Genomic DNA, 19190 nt, shown 5'->3' on the forward strand with positions numbered 1-19190 from the left:
TAACAAAACTATCTGGTGTGTTGTGGCTATCTCAATCCCAGATCCTGCTACAGCCTCTGTGTGTGTTTGTGTTTTCTGGACATTCTCTATGGACTTTACGGTTTTGAATGCATTGTAGCTTGTAAGTTTTTTGTTTTCAGCTGGCAAACGCTAATTGGTTCCACCTGGAGTCAATTCCTCCACACATTCGAGTTTTCTAGGAAGAAAGCTTCAGAAACCTGAGAAAACATGATATTTCTTTCTGGAAACATGACATTGGATGCATTTGCCGAACAGGAAGATTGTGCTTTTCTCCAAAACCACTTTCACGGTGATTTTTGGTTACATTTCACCCGAAATCCACAACAAGTTGTCCAGATACTCCTGGATGAAAACAAAACTATCTGGTGTGTTGTGGCTATCTCAATCCCAGATCTTGCTACAGCCTCTGTGTGTGTTTGTGTTTTCTGGACTTTATGGACTTTACAGTTTTGAATGCATTGTAGCATGTTAGTTTTTTGTTTTCAGCTGGCAAACGCTAATTGGTTCCACCTGGAGTCAAATCCTCCACACATTCGAGTTTTCTAGGAAGAAAGCTTCAGAAACCTGAGAAAACAGGATATTTCTTTCTGTAAACATGACATTGGATGCATTTGCCGAACAGGAAGGTGGTGCTTTTCTCCAAAACCACTTTCACGGTGATGTTTGGTTAAATTTCAACCGAAATCCACAACAATTTGTCCAGATACTCCTGGATGAAAATAAAACTATCTGGTGTGTTGTGGCTATCTCAATCCCAGATCTTGCTACAGCCTCTGTGTGTGCTTGTGTTTTCTGGACATTCTCTATGGACTTTACGGTTTTGAATGCATTGTAGCATGTAAGTTTTTTGTTTTCAGCTGGCAAAAGCTAATTGGTTTCACATGGAGTCAAATCCTCCACACATTTGAGTTTTCTAGGAAGAAACATTCAGAAAACTGAGAAAAGATTATATTTCTTTCTGTAAACATGACATTGGATGCATTTGCCGAACAGGAAGATTGTGCTTTCTCCAAAACCACTTTCACGGTGATTTTTCGTTTAATTTCACCCGAAATCCACAACAGTTTGTCCAGATACTCCTGGATGAAAACAAAACTATCTGGTGTGTTGTGGCTATCTCAATCCCAGATCTTGCTACAGCCTCTGTGTATGTTTGTCTTTTCTGGACATTCTCTATGGACTTTACGGTTTTGAATGCATTGTAGCTTGTAAGTTTTTTGTTTTCAGCTGGCAAACGCTAATTGGTTCCACCTGGAGTAAAATCCTCCACACATTCGAGTTTTCTAGGAAGAAAGCTTCAGAAACCTGAGAAAACATGATATTTCTTTCTGTAAACATGACATTGGATGCATTTGCCCAACAGGAAGATTGTGCTTTTCTCCAAAACCACTTTCACGGTGATTTTTGGTTAAATTGCACCCGGATATACAACATTTTGTCCAGATACTCTGGATAATAACAAAACTATCTGGTGTGTTGTGGCTATCTCAATCCCAGATCTTGCTACAGCCTCTGTGTGTGTTTGTGTTTTCTGGACATTCTCTATGGACTTTACGGTTTTGAATGCATTGTAGCATGTAAGTTTTTTGTTTTCAGCTGGCAAACGCTAATTGGTTCCACCTGGAGTCAAATCCTCCACACATTCGAGTTTTCTAGGAAGAAAGCTTCAGAAACCTGAGAAAACATGATATTTCTTTCTGTAAACATGACATCGGATGCATTTGCCAAACAGGAAAATTGTGCTTTTCTCCAAAACCACTTTCATGGTGATTTTCGGTTAAATTTCACCCGAAATCCACAACAATTGGTCCAGATACTCCTGGATGAAAACAAAACTATCTGGTGTGTTGTGGCTATCTCAATCCCATATCTTGCTACAGACTCTGTGTGTGTTTGTGTTTTCTGGACTTTATGGACTTTACGGTTTTGAATGCATTGTAGCATGTAAGTTTTTTGTTTTCAGCTGGCAAACGCTAATTGGTTCCACCTGGAGTCAAATCCTCCACACATTCGAGTTTTCTAGGAAGAAAGCTTCAGAAACCTGAGAAAACAGGATATTTCTTTCTGTAAACATGACATTGGATGCATTTGCCCAACAGGAAGATTGTGCTTTTCTCCAAAACCACTTTCACGGTGATTTTTGGTTAAATTTCACCCGAAATCCACAGCAATTTGTCCAGATACTCCTGGATGAAAACAAAACTATCTGGTGTGTTGTGGCTATCTCAATCCCAGATCTTGCTACAGCCTCTGTGTGTGTTTGTGTTTTCTGGACATTCTCTATGGACATTACGGTTTTGAATGCATGTTAGCATGTAAGTTTTTTGTTTTCAGCTGGCAAACGCTATTTGTTTCCACCTGGAGTCAAATCCTCCACACATTCGAGTTTTCTAGGAAGAAAGCTTCAGAAACATGAGAAAACATGATATTTCTTTCTGTAAACATGACATTGGAAGCATTTGCCGAACAGGAAGATTGTGCTTTTCTCCAAAACCACTTTCACGGTGATTTTTGGTTAAATTTCACCCGAAATCCACAACAATTTGTCCAGATACTCCTGGATGAAAACAAAACTATCTGGTGTGTTGTGGCTATTTCAATCCCAGATCTTGCTACAGCCTCTGTGTGTGTTTGTGTTTTCTGGACATTCTCTATGGACTTTACGGTTTTGAATGCATTGTAGCTTGTAAGTTTTTTGTTTTCAGCTGGCAAACGCTAATTGGTTCCACCTGGAGTCAATTCCTCCACACATTCGAGTTTTCTAGGAAGAAAGCTTCAGAAAGCTGAGAAAACATGATATTTCTTTCTGTAAACATGACATTGGATGCATTTGCCGAACAGGAAGGTGGTGCTTTTCTCCAAAACCACTTTCATGGTGATTTTTGGTTAAATTGCACCCGAAATCCACAACAATTTGTCCAGATACACCTGGATGAAAATAAAACTATCTGGTGTGTTGTGGCTATCTCAATCCCAGATCTTGCTACAGCCTCTGTGTGTGTTTGTGTTTTCTGGACATTCTCTATGGACTTTACGGTTTTGAATGCATTTTAGCATGGAAGTTTTTTGTTTTCAGCTGGCAAACGCTAATTGGTTCCACCTGGAGTCAAATCCTCCACACATTCGAGTTTTCTAGGAAGAAAGCTTCAGAAACCTGAGAAAACATGATATTTCTTTCTGTAAACTTTACATCGGATGCATTAGCCGAACAGGAAGATTGTGCTTTTCTCCAAAACCACTTTCACGGTGATTTTTGGTTAAATTTCACGCGAAATCCACAACATTTTGTCAAGATACTCCTGGATGAAAACAAAACTATCTGGTGTGTTGTGGCTATCTCAATCCCAGATCTTGCTACAGCCTCTGTGTGTGTTTGTGTTTTCTGGACATTCTCTATGGACATTACGGTTTTGAATGCATTTTAGCATGTAAGTTTTTTGTTTTCAGCTGGCAAACGCTAATTGGTTCCACCTGGAGTCAAATCCTCCACACATTCGAGTTTTCTAGGAAGAAAGCTTCAGAAAACTGAGAAAAGAAGGTATTTCTTTCTGTAAACATGACATTGGATGCATTTGCCGAACAGGAAGATTGTGCTTTTCTCCAAAACCACTTTCACGGTGATTTTTGGTTAAATTTCACCCGAAATCCACAACAATTTGTCCAGATACTCATGGATGATAACTAAATTTCTGGTGTGTTGTGGCTATCTCAATCCCAGATCTTGCTACAGCCTCTGTGTGTGTTTGTGTTTTCTGGACATTCTCTATGGACTTTACGGTTTTGAATGCATTGTAGCTTGTAAGTTTTTTGTTTTCAGCTGGCAAACGCTAATTGGTTCCACCTGGAGTCAATTCCTCCACACATTCGAGTTTTCTAGGAAGAAAGCTTCAGAAACCTGAGAAAACATGATATTTCTTTCTGTAAACATGACATTGGATGCATTTGCCGAACAGGAAGGTTGTGCTTTTCTCCAAAACCACTTTCACGGTGATTTTTGGTTAAATTGCACCTGAAATCCACAACAAGTTGTCCAGATAATCCTGGATGGATACAAAACTATCTGGTGTGTTGTGGCTATCTCAATCCCAGATCTTGCTACAGCCTCTGTGTGTGTTTGTGTTTTCTGGACATTCTCTATGGACTTTACGGTTTTGAATGCATTTTAGCATGGAAGTTTTTTGTTTTCAGCTGGCAAACGATAATTGGTTCCACCTGGAGACAAATCCTCCACACATTCGAGTTTTCTAGGAAGAAAGCTTCAGAAACCTGAGAAAACATGATATTTCTTTCTGTAAACTTTACATCGGATGCATTTGCCGAATAGGAAGATTGTGCTTTTCTCCAAAACCACTTTCACGGTGATTTTTGGTTAAATTTCACCCGAAATCCACAACAATTTGTCCAGATACTCCTGGATGAAAACAAAACTATCTGGTGTGTTGTGGCTATCTCAATCCCAGATCTTGCTACAGCCTCTGTGTGTGTTTGTGTTTTCTGGACATTCTCTATGGACATTACGGTTTTGAATGCATTTTAGCATGTAAGTTTTTTGTTTTCAGCTGGCAAACGCTAATTGGTTCCACCTGGAGTCAAATCCTCCACACATTCGAGTTTTCTAGGAAGAAACATTCAGAAAACTGAGAAAAGAAGGTATTTCTTTCAGTAAACATGACATTGGATGCATTTGCCGAACAGGAAGATTGTGCTTTTCTCCAAAACCACTTTCACAGTGATTTTTGGTTAAATTTCAACCGAAATCCACAACAATTTGTCCACATACTCCTGGATGAAAACAAAACTATCTGGTGTGTTGTGGCTATCTCAATCCCAGATCTTGCTACAGCCTCTGTGTGTGTTTGTGTTTTCTGGACATTCTCTATGGACTTTACGGTTTTGAATGCATTGTAGCTTGTAAGTTTTTTGTTTTCAGCTGGCAAACGCTAATTGGTTCCACCTGGAGTCAATTCCTCCACACATTCGAGTTTTCTAGGAAGAAAGCTTCAGAAACCTGAGAAAACATGATATTTCTTTCTGTAAACATGACATTGGATGCATTTGCCGAACAGGAAGGTTGTCCTTTTCTCCAAAACCACTTTCACGGTGATGTTTGGTTAAATTGCACCTGAAATCCACAACAATTTCTCCAGATACTCTTGGATGAAAATAAAACTATCTGGTGTGTTGTGGCTATCTCAATCCCAGATCTTGCTACAGCCTCTGTGTGTGTTTGTGTTTTCTGGACATTCTCTATGGACATTACGGTTTTGAATGCATTGTAGCATGTAAGTTTTTTGTTTTCAGGTGGCAAACGCTAATTGGTTCCACCTGGAGTCAACTCCTCCACACATTCGAGTTTTCTAGGAAGAAACATTCAGAAAACTGAGAAAACAGTATATTTCTTTCTGTAAACAGGACACTGGTTGCATTTGCCGAACAGGAAGATTGTGCTTTCTCCAAAACCACTTTCACGGTGATTTTTGGTTAAATTTCACCCGAAATCCACAACAATTTGTCCAGATACTCCTGGATGAAAACAAAACTATCTGATGTGTTGTGGCTATCTCAATCCCAGATCTTGCTTCAGCCTCTCTGTCTGTTTGTGTTTTCTGGACATTCTCTATGGACTTTACGGTTTTGAATGCATTTTAGCATGTAAGTTTTTTTGTTTTCAGCTGGCAAACGCTAATTGGTTCCACCTGGAGTCAAATCCTCCACACATTCGAGTTTTCTAGGAAGAAAGCTTCAGACACCTGAGAAAACATGATATTTCTTTCTGGAAACATGACAGTGGATGCATTTGCCGAACAGGAAGATTGTGCTTTTCTCCAAAACCACTTTCACGGTGATTTTTGGTTACATTTCACCCGAAATCCACAACAAGTTGTCCAGATACTCCTGGATGAAAACAAAACTATTTGGTGTGTTGTGGCTATCTCAATCCCAGATCTTGCTACAGCCTCTGTGTGTGTTTGTGTTTTCTGGACTTTATGGACTTTACGGTTTTGAATGCATTTTAGCATGTAAGTTTTTTGTTTTCAGGTGGCAAACGCTAATTGGTTCCACCTGGAGTCAATTCCTCCACACATTCGAGTTTTCTAGGAAGAAAGCTTCAGAAACCTGAGAAAACATGATATTTCTTTCTGTAAACATGACATTGGATGCATTTGCCGAACAGGAAGGTTGTGCTTTTCTCCAAAACCACTTTCACGGTGATGTTTGGTTAAATTTCACCCGAAATCCACAACAATTTGTCCAGATACTCCTGGATGAAAATAAAACTATCTGGTGTGTTGTGGCTATCTCAATCCCAGATCTTGCTACAGCCTCTGTGTGTGCTTGTGTTTTCTGGACATTCTCTATGGACTTTACGGTTTTGAATGCATTTTAGCATGTAAGTTTTTTGTTTTCAGCTGGCAAACGCTAATTGGTTTCACCTGGAGTCAAATCCTCCACACATTTGAGTTTTCTAGGAAGAAACATTCAGAAAACTGAGAAAAGATGATATTTCTTTCTGTAAACATGACATTGGATGCATTTGCCGAAGAGGAAGATTGTGCTTTACCCAAAACCACTTTCACGGTGATTTTTGGTTAAATTTCACCCGAAATCCAGAACAATTTGTCCAGATACTCCTGGATGATAACAAAACTTTCTGGTGTGTTGTGGCTATCTCAATCCCAGATCTTGCTACAGCCTCTGTGTGTGTTTGTGTTTTCTGGACATTCTCTATGGACTTTACGGTTTTGAATGCATTGTAGCATGTAAGTTTTTTGTTTTCAGCTGGCAAACGCTAATTGGTTCCACCTGGAGTCAACTCCTCCACACATTCGAGTTTTCTAGGAAGAAAGCTTCAGAAACCTGAGAAAACATGATATTTCTTTCTGTAAACATGACATTGGATGCATTTGCCGAACAGGAAGGTTGTGCTTTTCTCCAAAACCACTTTCACGTGATTTTTGGTTAAATTGCACCTGAAATCCACAACAAGTTGTCCAGATAATCCTGGATGAAAACAAAACTATCTGGTGTGTTGTGGCTATCTCAATCCCAGATCTTGCTACAGCCTCTGTGTGTGTTTGTGTTTTCTGGACATTCTCTATGGACTTTACGGTTTTGAATGCATTTTAGCATGGAAGTTTTTTGTTTTCAGCTGGCAAACGATAATTGGTTCCACCTGGAGTCAAATCCTCCACACATTCGAGTTTTCTAGGAAGAAAGCTTCAGAAACCTGAGAAAACATGATATTTCTTTCTGTAAACTTTACATCGGATGCATTTGCCGAATAGGAAGATTGTGCTTTTCTCCAAAACCACTTTCACGGTGATTTTTGGTTAAATTTCACCCGAAATCCACAACAATTTGTCCAGATACTCCTGGATGAAAACAAAACTATCTGGTGTGTTGTGGCTATCTCAATCCCAGATCTTGCTACAGCCTCTGTGTGTGTTTGTGTTTTCTGGACATTCTCTATGGACATTACGGTTTTGAATGCATTTTAGCATGTAAGTTTTTTGTTTTCAGCTGGCAAACGCTAATTGGTTCCACCTGGAGTCAAATCCTCCACACATTCGAGTTTTCTAGGAAGAAACATTCAGAAAACTGAGAAAAGAAGGTATTTCTTTCAGTAAACATGACATTGGATGCATTTGCCGAACAGGAAGATTGTGCTTTTCTCCAAAACCACTTTCACGGTGATTTTTGGTTAAATTTCACCCGAAATCCACAACAATTTGTCCACATACTCCTGGATGAAAACAAAACTATCTGGTGTGTTGTGGCTATCTCAATCCCAGATCTTGCTACAGCCTCTGTGTGTGTTTGTGTTTTCTGGACATTCTCTATGGACTTTACGGTTTTGAATGCATTGTAGCTTGTAAGTTTTTTGTTTTCAGCTGGCAAACGCTAATTGGTTCCACCTGGAGTCAATTCCTCCACACATTCGAGTTTTCTAGGAAGAAAGCTTCAGAAACCTGAGAAAACATGATATTTCTTTCTGTAAACATGACATTGGATGCATTTGCCGAACAGGAAGGTTGTCCTTTTCTCCAAAACCACTTTCACGGTGATGTTTGGTTAAATTGCACCTGAAATCCACAACAATTTCTCCAGATACTCTTGGATGAAAATAAAACTATCTGGTGTGTTGTGGCTATCTCAATCCCAGATCTTGCTACAGCCTCTGTGTGTGTTTGTGTTTTCTGGACTTTATGGACTTTACAGTTTTGAATGCATTGTAGCATGTAAGTTTTTTGTTTTCAGCTGGCAAACGCTAATTGGTTCCACCTGGAGTCAAATCCTCCACACATTCGAGTTTTCTAGGAAGAAAGCTTCGGAAACCTAAGAAAACAGGATATTTCTTTCTGTAAACATGACATTGGATGCATTTGCCGAACAGGAAGGTTGTGCTTTTCTCCAAAACCACTTTCACGGAGATGTTTGGTTAAATTTCACCCGAAATCCACAACAATTTGTCCAGATACTCCTGGATGAAAATAAAACTATCTGGTGTGTTGTGACTATCTCAATCCCAGATCTTGCTACAGGCTCTGTGTGTGTTTGTGTTTTCTGGACATTCTCTATGGACTTTACAGTTTTGAATGCATTGTAGCTTGTAAGTTTTTTGTTTTCAGCTGGCAAACGCTAATTGGTTCCACCTGGAGTCAAATCCTCCACACATTTGAGTTTTCTAGGAAGAAACATTCAGAAAACTGAGAAAAGATGATATTTCTTTCTGTAAACATGACATTGGATGCATTTGCCGAACAGGAAGATTGTGCTTTCTCCAAAACCACTTTCACGGTGATTTTTGGTTAAATTTCACCCGAAATCCACAACAATTTGTCCAGATACTCCTGGATGATAACAAAACTTTCTGGTGTGTTGTGGCTATCTCAATCCCAGATCCTGCTACAGCCTCTGTGTGTGTTTGTGTTTTCTGGACATTCTCTATGGACTTTACGGTTTTGAATGCATTGTAGCTTGTAAGTTTTTTGTTTTCAGCTGGCAAACGCTAATTGGTTCCACCTGGAGTCAACTCCTCCACACATTCGAGTTTTCTAGGAAGAAAGCTTCAGAAACATGAGAAAACATGATATTTCTTTCTGTAAACATGACATTGGATGCACTTGCCCAACAGGAAGATTGTGCTTTACTCCAAAACCACTTTCACGGTGATTTTTGGTTTAATTTCACCCGAAATCCACAACAATTTGTCCAGATACTCCTGGATGATAACAAAACTTTCTGGTGTGTTGTGGCTATCTCAATCCCAGATCCTGCTACAGCCTCTGTGTGTGTTTGTGTTTTCTGGACATTCTCTATGGACTTTACGGTTTTGAATGCATTGTAGCTTGTAAGTTTTTTGTTTTCAGCTGGCAAACGCTAATTGGTTCCACCTGGAGTCAACTCCTCCACACATTCGAGTTTTCTAGGAAGAAAGCTTCAGAAACATGAGAAACACGATATTTCTTTCTGGAAACATGATATTGGATGCATTTGTAGAACAGGAAGATTGTGCTTTTCTACAAAATCACCTTCACGGTGATTTTTGGTTAAATTTCACCCAAAATCCACAACAGATTGTCCAGATACTCCTGGATGAAAACAAAACTATCTGGTGTGTTGTGGCTATCTCAATCCCAGATCTTGCTTCAGCCTCTCTGTCTGTTTGTGTTTTCTAGACATTCTCTCTGGACGTTACGGTTTTGAATGCATTTTAGCATGTAAGTTTTTTTGTTTTCAGCAGCAAACGCGAATTGGTTCCCCCTGGAATCAAATCCTCCACACATTCGAGTTTTCTAGGAAGAAAGCTTCAGAAACCTGAGAAAACATGATATTTCTTTCTGTAAACATGACATTGGATGCATTTTCCGAACAGGAAGATTGTGCTTTTCTCCAAAACCACTTTCACGGTGATTTTTGGTTAAATTTCACCCGAAATCCACAACAATTTGTCCTGATACTCCTGGATGATAACAAAATTATCTGGTGTGTTGTGGCTATCTCAATCCCAAATCTTGCTACAGCCTCTGTGTGTGTTTGTGTTTTCTGGATATTCTCTATGACTTTACGGATTTGAATGCATTGTAGCATGTAAGTTTTTTGTTTTCAGCTGGCAAACGCTAATTGGTTCCACCTGGAGTCAAATCCTCCACACATTCGAGTTTTCTAGGAAGAAAGCTTCAGAAACCTGAGAAAACAGGATATTTCTTTCTGTAAACATGACATTGGATGCATTTGCCGAACAGGAAGATTGTGCTTTTCTCCTAAACCACTTTCACGGTGATTTTTGGTTACATTTCACCCGAAATCCACAACAAGTTGTCCAGATACTCCTGGATGAAAACAAAACTATCTGGTGTGTTGTGGCTATCTCAATCCCAGATCTTGCTACAGCCTCTCTGTGTGTTTGTGTTTTCTGGAGTTTATGGACTTTACAGTTTTGAATGCATTGTAGCATGTAAGTTTTTTGTTTTCAGCTGGCAAACGCTAATTGGTTCCACCTGGAGTCAAATCCTCCACACATTCGAGTTTTCTAGGAAGAAAGCTTCAGAAACCTGAGAAAACAGGATATTTCTTTCTGTAAACATGACATTGGATGCATTTGCCGAACAGGAAGATTGTGCTTTTCTCCAAAACCACTTTCACGGTGATTTTTGGTTAAATTTCACCCGAAATCCACAAAACTTTGTCCAGATACTCCTGGATGAAAACAAAACTATCTGGTGTGTTGTGGCTATCTCAATCCCAGATCTTGCTACAGCCTCTGTGTGTGTTTGTGTTTTCTGGACATTCTCTATGGACTTTACGGTTTTGAATGCATTTTAGCATGTAAGTTTTTTGTTTTCAGCTGGCAAACGCGAATTGGTTCCACCTGGAGTCAAATCCTCCACACATTCGAGGTTTCTAGGAAGAAACATTCAGAAACCTGAGAAAACATGATATTTCTTTCTGTAAACATGACATTGGATGCGTTTGCCGAACAGGAAGATTGTGCTTTTCTCCAAAACCACTTTCACGGTGATTTTTGGTTAAATTTCGCCCAAAATCCACAACAGTTTGTCCAGAAACACCTGGATGAAAACAAAACTATCTGGTGTGTTGTGGCTATCTCAATCCCAGATCTTGCTACAGCCTCTGTGTGTGTTTGTGTTTTCTGGATATTCTCTATGACTTTACGGATTTGAATGCATTGTAGCATGTAAGTTTTTTGTTATCAGCTGGCAAACGCTAATTGGTTCCACCTGGAGTCAACTCCTCCACACATTCGAGTTTTCTAGGAAGAAAGCTTCAGAAACCTGAGAAAACATGATATTTCTTTCTGTAAACATGACATTGGATGCATTTGCCGAACAGGAAGATTGTGCTTTTCTCCAAAACCACTTTCACGGTCATTTTTGGTTAAATTTCACCCGAAATCCACAACAGTTTGCCCAGATACTCCTGGATGAAAACAAAACTATCTGGTGTGTTGTGGCTATCTCAATCCCAGATCTTGCTACAGCCTCTGTGTGTGTTTGTGTTTTCTGGACATTCTCTATGGACTGTACGGTTTTGATTGCATTTTAGCATGTAAGTTTTTTCTTTTCAGCTGGCAAACGCGAATTGGTTCCACCTGGAGTCAAATCCTCCACACATTCGAGTTTTCTAGGAAGAAAGCTTCAGAAACCTGAGAAAACATGATATTTCTTTCTGGAAACATGACATTGGATGCATTTGCCGAACAGGAAGGTTGTGCTTTTCTCCAAAACCACTTTCACGGTGATGTTTGGTTAAATTGCACCTGAAATCCACAACAAGTTGTCCAGATACTCCTGGATGAAAATAAAACTATCTGGTGTGTTGTGGCTATCTCAATCCCAGATCTTGCTACAGCCTCTGTGTGTGTTTGTGTTTTCTGGACACTCTCTATGGACTTTACGGTTTTGAATGCATTGTAGCATGTAAGTTTTTTGTTTTCAGCTGGCAAACGCTAATTGGTTCCACCTGGAGTCAATTCCTCCACACATTCGAGTTTTCTAGGAAGAAAGCTTCAGAAACCTGAGAAAACAGGATATTTCTTTCTGTAAACATGACATTGGATGCATTTGCCAAACAGGAAGATTGTGCTTTTCTCCAAAACCACTTTCACGGTGATTTTTTGGTTACATTTCACCCGAAATCCACAACAATTTGTCCAGATACTCCTGGATGATAACAAAACTTTCTGGTGTGTTGTGGCTATCTCAATCCCAGATCTTGCTACAGCCTCTGTGTGTGTTTGTGTTTTCTGGACATTCTCTATGGACTTTACGGTTTTGAATGCATTGTAGCTTGTAAGTTTTTTGTTTTCAGCTGGCAAACGCTAATTGGTTCCACCTGGAGTCAAATCCTCCACACATTCGAGTTTTCTAGGAAGAAAGCTTCAGAAATCTGAGAAAACATGATATTTCTTTCTGTAAACATGACATTGGATGCATTTGCCGAACAGGAAGATTGTGCTTTTCTCCAAAACCACTTTCACGGTGATTTTTGGTTTAATTTCACCCGAAATCCACAACAGTTTGTCCAGATACTCCTGGATGAAAACAAAACTATCTGGTGTGTTGTGGCTATCTCAATCCCAGATCTTGCTACAGCCTCTGTGTGTGTTTGTGTTTTCTGGATATTCTCTATGACTTTACGGTTTTGAATGCATTGTAGCATGTAAGTTTTTTGTTTTCAGCTGGCAAACGCTAATTGGTTCCACCTGGAGTCAACTCCTCCACACATTCAAGTTTTCTAGGAAGAAAGCTTCAGAAAGCTGAGAAAACATGATATTTCTTTCTGGAAACATGACATTGGATGCATTTGCCGAACAGGAAGATTGTGCTTTTCTCCAAAACCACTTTCACGGTGATTTTTGGTTAAATTTCACCCGAAATCCACAACAGTTTGTCCAGATACTCCTGGATGAAAACAAAACTATCTGGTGTGTTGTGGCTATCTCAATCCCAGATCTTGCTACAGCCTCTGTGTGTGTTTGTGTTTTCTGGACATTCTCTATGGACTTTACGGTTTTGAATGCATTGTAGCATGTAAGTTTTTTTGTTTTCAGCAGCAAACGCGAATTGGTTCCACCTGGAGTCAAATCCTCCACACATTCGAGTTTTCTAGGAAGAAAGCTTCAGAAACCTGAGAAAACATGATATTTCTTTCTGTAAACATGACATTGGATGCATTTGCCGAACAGGAAGATTGTGCTTTTCTCCAAAACCACTTTCACGGTGATTTTTGGTTAAATTTCACCCGAAATCCACAACAATTTGTCCTCATACTCCTGGATGATAACAAAACTATCTGGTGTGTTGTGGCTATCTCAATCCCAGATCTTGCTACAGCCTCTGTGTGTGTTTGTGTTTTCTGGACGTTCTCTATGGACTTTACGGTTTTGAATGCATTGTAGCATGTAAGTTTTTTGTTTTCAGCTGGCAAACGCTAATTGGTTCCACCTGGAGTCAAATCCTCCACACATTCGAGTTTTCTAGGAAGAAACATTCAGAAAACTGAGAAAAGATGATATTTCTTTCTGTAAACAGGACATTGGATGCATTTCCCGAACAGGAAGATTGTGCTTTCTCCAAAACCACTTTCACGGTGATTTTTTGGTTAAATTTCACCCGAAATCCACAACAATTTGTCCAGATACTCCTGGATGACAACAAAACTTTCTGGTGTGTTGTGGCTATCTCAATCCCAGATCTTGCTACAGCCTCTGTGTGTGTTTGTGTTTTCTGGACATTCTCTATGGACTTTACGGTTTTGAATGCATTGTAGCTTGTAAGTTTTTTGTTTTCAGCTGGCAAACGCTAATTGGTTCCACCTGGAGTCAAATCCTCCACACATTCAAGTTTTCTAGGAAGAAAGCTTCAGAAACCTGAGAAAACATGATATTTCTTTCTGTAAACATGACATTGGATGCACTTGCCCAACAGGAAGATTGTGCTTTACTCCAAAACCACTTTCACGGTGATTTTTGGTTTAATTTCACCCGAAATCCACAACAGTTTGTCCAGATACTCCTGGATGAAAACAAAACTATCTGGTGTGTTCTGGCTATCTCAATCCCAGATCTTACTACTGCCTCTGTGTGTGTTTGTGTTTTCTGGACATTCTCTATGGACTTTACGGTTTTGAATGCATTTTAGTATGTAAGTTTTTTTGTTTTCAGCAGCAAACGCGAATTGGTTCCACCTGGAGTCAAATCCTCCACACATTCAAGTTTTCTAGGAAGAAAGCTTCAGACACCTGAGAAAACATGATATTTCTTTCTGTAAATATGACATTGGATGCATTTGCCAAACAGGAAGATTGTGCTTTCTCCAAAACTACTTTCACGGTGATTTTTGGTTAAATTTCACCCGAAATCCACAACAATTTGTCCAGATACTCCTGGATGATAACAAAACTATCTGGTGTGTTGTGGCTATCTCAATCCCAGATCTTGCTACAGCCTCTGTGTGTGTTTGTGTTTTCTGGACATTCTCTATGGACTTTACGGTTTTGAATGCATTGTAGCTTGTAAGTTTTTTGTTTTCAGCTGGCAAAAGCTAATTGGTTCCACCTGGAGTCAATTCCTCCACACATTCGAGTTTTCTAGGAAGAAAGCTTCAGAAACCTGAGAAAACATGATATTTCTTTCTGTAAACATGACATTGGATGCATTTGCCGAACAGGAAGATTGTGCTTTTCTCCAAAACCACTTTCACGGTGATTTTTGGTTACATTTCACCCGAAATCCACAACAAGTTGTCCAGATACTCCTGGATGAAAACAAAACTATCTGGTGTGTTGTGGCTATCTCAATCCCAGATCTTGCTACAGCCTCTGTGTGTGTTTGTGTTTTCTGGACTTTCTGGACTTTACGGTTTTGAATGCATTGTAGCATGTAAGTTTTTTGTTTTCAGCTGGCAAACGCTAATTGGTGCCACCTGGAGTCAAATCCTCCACACATTCGAGTTTTCTAGGAAGAAAGCTTCAGAAACCTGAGAAAACATTATATTTCTTTCTGCAAAGATGACATTGGATGCATTTGCTGAACAGGAATTTTGTGCTTTTCTCCAAAACCACTTTCACGGTGATTTTTGGTTAAATTTCACCCGAAATCCACAACAATTTGTCCAGATACTCCTGGATGATAACAAAACTTTCTGGTGTGTTGTGGCTATCTCAATCCCAGATCCTGCTACAGCCTCTGTGTCTGTTTGTGTTTTCTGGACATTCTCTATGGACTTTACAGTTTTGAATGCATTGTAGCTTGTAAGTTTTTTGTTTTCAGCTGGCAAACGCTAATTGGTTCCACCTGGAGTCAACTCCTCCACACATTCGATTTTTCTAGGAAGAAAGCTTCAGAAACATGAGAAACACGATATTTCTTTCTGCAAAGATGACATTGGATGCATTTGCCGAACAGGAAGATTGTGCTTATCTACAAAATCACCTTCACGGTGATTTTTGGTTAAATTTCACCCAAAATCCACAACAGTTTGTCCAGATACTCCTGGATGAAAACAAAATCAATTCCCAACTTGACTCTCACTGGGGTTAAAATGACAATAGGTCTGCTCTGATTTCATCATCATTAAAAAAATCATCTATTATTTTTCACTTTATGTTTCTGTGTGGGAGCAAACTGTTGAAATCCATACTTAATGTATACTAAGCTGATCTTCTGTATATTAAGATAATCGAAAATGAATCTTGATGTGAATGGAAGGGGAGAGGGAGTGGGAAAGGGGAGGGTTGTGGGTGGGAGGGACGGTATGGGGGGAAAGCCATTGTAATCCATAAGTCGTACTTTGGAAATTTATATGCATTAAATAAAAGTTAAAAAAAAATGGGTATATAGATGTGGAAAAAAAAAAAAAAAAAAAAAAAAACAAAACTATCTGGTGTGTTGTGGCTATCTCAATCCCAGATCTTGCTACAGCCTCTGTGTGTGTTTGTGTTTTCTGAACATTCTCTATGGACTTTACGGTTTTGAATGCATTGTAGCATGTAAGTTTTTTGTTTTCAGCTGGCAAACGCTAATTGGTTCCACCTGGAGTCAACTCCTCCACACATACGAGTTTTCTAGGAAGAAAGCTTCAGAAACCTGAGAAAACATGATATTTCTTTCTGTAAACATGACATTGGATGCATTTTCTGAACAGGAAGATTGTGCTTTCTCCAAAACCACTTTCACGGTGATGTTTGGTTAAATTTCACCCGAAATCCACAAAACTTTGTCCAGATACTCCTGGATGAAAACAAAACTATCTGGTGTGTTGTGGCTATCTCAATCCCAGATCTTGCTACAGCCTCTGTGTGTGTTTGTGTTTTCTGGATATTCTCTATGACTTTACGGTTTTGAATGCATTGTAGCATGTAAGTTTTTTGTTTTCAGCTGGCAAACGCTAATTGGTTCCACCTGGAGTCAACTCCTCCACACATTCGAGTTTTCTAGGAAGAAAGCTTCAGAAACCTGAGAAAACATGATATTTCTTTCTGTAAACATGACATTGGATGCATTTGCTGAAGAGGAAGATTGTGCTTTTCTCCAAAACCACTTTCACGGTGATTTTTGGTTAAATTTCACCCAAAATGCACAACAGTTTGTCCAGATACTCCTGGATGAAAACAAAACTATCTGGTGTGTTGTGGCTATCTCAATCCCAGATCTTGCTACAGCCTCTGTGTGTGTTTGTGTTTTCTGGACATTCTCTATGGACTTTACGGTTTTGAATGCATTGTAGCATGTAAGTTTTTTGTTTTCAGCTGGCAAACGCTAATTGGTTCCACCTGGAGTCAACTCCTGCACACATTCGAGTTTTCTAGGAAGAAAGCTTCAGAAACCTGAGAAAACATGATATTTCTTTCTGTAAACATGACATTGGATGCATTTGCCGAACAGGAAGATTGTGCTTCCTCCAAAACCACTTTCACGGTGATTTTCGGTTAAATTTCACCCGAAATCCACAAAACTTTGTCCAGATACTCCTGGATGAAAACAAAACTATCTGGTGTGTTGTGGCTATCTCAATCCCAGAGCTTGCTACCGCCTCTGTGTGTGTTTGTGTTTTCTGGACATTCTCTATGACTTTACGGTTTTGAATGCATTGTAGCATGTAAGTTTTTTTGTTTTCAGCTGGCAAACGCTAATTGGTTCCACCTGGAGTCAACTCCTCCACACATTCGAGTTTTCTAGGAAGAAAGCTTCAGAAACCTGAGAAAACATGATATTTCTTTCTGTAAACATGACATTGGATGCATTTGCCGAACAGGAAGATTGTGCTTCCTCCAAAACCACTTTCACGGTGATTTTCGGTTAAATTTCACCCGAAATCCACAAAACTTTGTCCAGATACTCCTGGATGAAAACAAAACTATCTGGTGTGTTGTGGCTATCTCAATCCCAGATCTTGCTACAGCCTCTCTGTGTGTTTGTGTTTTCTGGAGTTTATGGACTTTACAGTTTTGAATGCATTGTAGCATGTAAGTTTTTTGTTTTCAGCTGGCAAACGCTAATTGGTTCCACCTGGAGTCAAATCCTCCACACATTCGAGTTTTCTAGGAAGAAAGCTTAAGGAACCTGAGAAAACATGATATTTCTTTCTGTAAACATGACATTGGATGCATTTGCCGAACAGGAAGATTGTGCTTTTCTCCAAAACCACTTTCACGGTGATTTTTGGTTAAATTTCACCCGAAATCCACAAAACTTTGTCCAGATACTCCTGGATGAAAACAAAACTTTCTGGTGTGTTGTGGCTATCTCAATCCCAGATCGTGCTACAGCCTCTGTGTGTGTTTGTGTTTTCTGGACATTCTCTACGGACTTTACGGTTTTGAATGCATTTTAGCATGTAAGTTTTTTTGTTTTCAGCAGCAAACGCGAATTGGTTCCACCTGGGGTCAAATCCTCCACACATTCGAGTTTTCCAGGAAGAAAGCTTCAGACACCTGAGAAAACATGATATTTCTTTCTGTAAACATGACATTGGATGCATTTGCCGAACAGGAAGATTGTGCTTTTCTCCAAAACCACTTTCACGGTGATTTTTGGTTATATTTCACCCGAAATCCACAACAATTTGTCCAGATACTTCTGGATGATAACAAAACTATCTGGTGTGTTGTGGCTATCTCTATGCCAGAGCTTGCTACAGCCTCTGTGTGTGTTTGTGTTTTCTGGACATTCTCTATGGACTTTACGGTTTTGAATGCATTTTAGCATGTAAGTGTTTTTGTTTTCAGCTGGCAAACGCTAATTGGTTCCACCTGGAGTCAAATCCTCCACACATTCGAGTTTTCTAGGAAGAAAGCTTCAGAAACCTGAGAAAACATGATATTTCTTTCTGTAAACATGACATTGGATGCATTTGCCGAACAGGAAGATTGTGCTTTCTCCAAAACCACTTTCACGGTGATTTTTGGTTAAATTTCACCCAAAATCCACAACAGTTTGTCCAGAAACACCTGGATGAAAACAAAACTATCTGGTGTGTTGTGGCTATCTCAATGCCAGATCTTGCTACAGCCTCTGTGTGTGTTTGTGTTTTCTGGATATTCTCTATGACTTTACAGTTTTGAATGCATTGTAGCATGTAAGTTTTTTGTTTTCAGCTGGCAAACGCTAATTGGTTCCACCTGGAGTCAACTCCTCCACACATTCGAGTTTTCTAGGAAGAAAGCTTCAGAAACCTGAGAAAACATGATATTTCTTTCTGTAAACATGACATTGGATGCATTTGCTGAACAGGAAGATTGTGCTTTCTCCAAAACCACTTTCACGGTGATGTTTGGTTAAATTTCACCCGAAATCCACAAAACTTTGTCCAGATACTCCTGGATGAAAACAAAACTATCTGGTGTGTTGTGGCTATCTCAATCCCAGATCTTGCTACAGCCTCTGTGTGTGTTTGTGTTTTCTGGATATTCTCTATGACTTTACGGTTTTGAATGCATTGTAGCATGTAAGTTTTTTGTTTTCAGCTGGCAAACGCTAATTGGTTCCACCTGGAGTCAACTCCTCCACACATTCGAGTTTTCTAGGAAGAAAGCTTCAGAAACCTGAGAAAACATGATATTTCTTTCTGTAAACATGACATTGGATGCATTTGCCGAACAGGAAGATTGTGCTTTTCTCCAAAACCACTTTCACGGTGATTTTT

This window comes from Oryctolagus cuniculus, chromosome 6 (assembly GCF_964237555.1).
Source record: "Oryctolagus cuniculus chromosome 6, mOryCun1.1, whole genome shotgun sequence".
Classification (NCBI taxonomy): domain Eukaryota; kingdom Metazoa; phylum Chordata; class Mammalia; order Lagomorpha; family Leporidae; genus Oryctolagus; species Oryctolagus cuniculus.